Here is a 1,728-nt window from a genome sequence, read left to right as displayed (position 1 = left end):
ACACACACACACACACACACACACACACACACACACACTCACATTTAGGATTAGACAATCCACCAGGGGCCTCATGTCTAAAAAAACGGATTCTCCCACTCTTAGCATCCATTAATTACCCATAGCTCTTCATCTAGTGGTGAGGTCTTGTGAGGTTCTCCATCCTTGTTGTATATCAATGGTATTATAATTGTGCAGGTATTGTTTAAGAGACCATGTTGTTACAATTTTATAGGTGCAACTCTTTTTTGTAGCTAAAAGACATGATCTTTTAGCAGGCATGTAGTTCTCTGGCTCTTATAATCTTTCCAGTCTTTCTTTGCTATGTTCTCTGAGCTTAGGTATAGTAGTTGTGCTGCAGATGTATCAGTTGGGGATGGGCACTTCATGGTCAGAGATTCTCTATGTTTTGATCAGTTGAGTGTTTCTGTGATGGTGTTTGTCTTTGACAGCCAAGCAAACAAACAAACAAACCCTCCTTGGATGAGGTGTGAAATATACTTATCTGTCAACATGGGCTAAGTACTAAAATGTATTTGAGATTATACTTGTTTAAGAAAGAGGCAGTGATAAGTTCTCTTCTAGGGTTTATAACTTCACCAGCCACAGGTAGCCACAGTACTAGGCAGGCATTTATTCTTGCCTATTGAGAGGCCCTGAGGCCCTATTAGGTATCTGTTTGTTACACTTGAGATATCAAAGCAGATGTGGAGAAACAGCTGTATTTCTTAAAGATACTAGTGTTATTAAAGAGAAGCTGAATAAAGGCACCTGCCACATGGGTGTGGCAACCAGAGTTCAAGACTGCAAATCCCTGTATAATATAAATAAAGAGATAGATATACTCATTATATATTCATATGAGTACATATGTATATACAATATAAGTGAGTATATATACTCTACATATGGGTATATTCTGTTTATACATATACATGCAGAAACCTTGTATTCTGCACTGAATAAGAGAAGATGCATGGTGAGAGTAAAGCCTCTTGTAGATCCACACTTTCCTCACTTTAGGTAAGCACCCCAAAGAACTAAAAGTAGAACAAGTATTATACAAGGCATATTTTTACTGTTTTAATAAACTATTACATTGATTGTCAAAGTTGTAATGTTATTTTATATGCCCACCAGGCGTAGATCAGTATTCCTGGTGTCTCTCCACTCTACTTGATAAAGCTCAAGGTTGTGAATCTTTCAGTGGTGGTCACCAGAGAGGGAGTTCGTGGGTAGCTCAGGGTTTTAATTTGTTCTTCTCTAACATGCAATAGCACTGTGAATCTGTACACATACATTTGCTGTTTGCAAAACACCTTAGTCAAGATTCTTTGAAGCCCTTTTTTCTTTAAATGGCTGTTTTATCTTCCTCTTGTTGAGTTCTAAGAACACCTTCCACATAGAGTCTGTCGTAAATATGTGCCATGTTTTGTTATGATGAAAGCAAGCTTTTGTCTTTTTATTTTTGTCTCTTTTACAGATTTGTTTTTTAACCTTCCTTCTAGAAAATGTATCAATATTTTCCTTTCATTGCTGGTACTATTATTTATTTGCTAGTTCAGAGTAATTGTTAAGGTCAAAGTCATTTTCCCTCCATTCTCTCTGTGATATTTTAGAGATTTAGCACTTATAATTAAGGAACAGGTATGGTGGATAGAGCATAGTGTTGGGGGCCGAGATTTTTTTTCTCTGGACAAACAAAAGGAAAAAGAGAATTCCAGAAGA

The sequence above is a fragment of the Mus caroli genome, chromosome 18 (genome assembly GCF_900094665.2).
Source record: "Mus caroli chromosome 18, CAROLI_EIJ_v1.1, whole genome shotgun sequence".
NCBI classification, from domain to species: domain Eukaryota; kingdom Metazoa; phylum Chordata; class Mammalia; order Rodentia; family Muridae; genus Mus; species Mus caroli.
The sequence above is the reverse complement of the archived record's forward strand: the minus strand, read 5'-3'. Positions refer to the sequence as shown.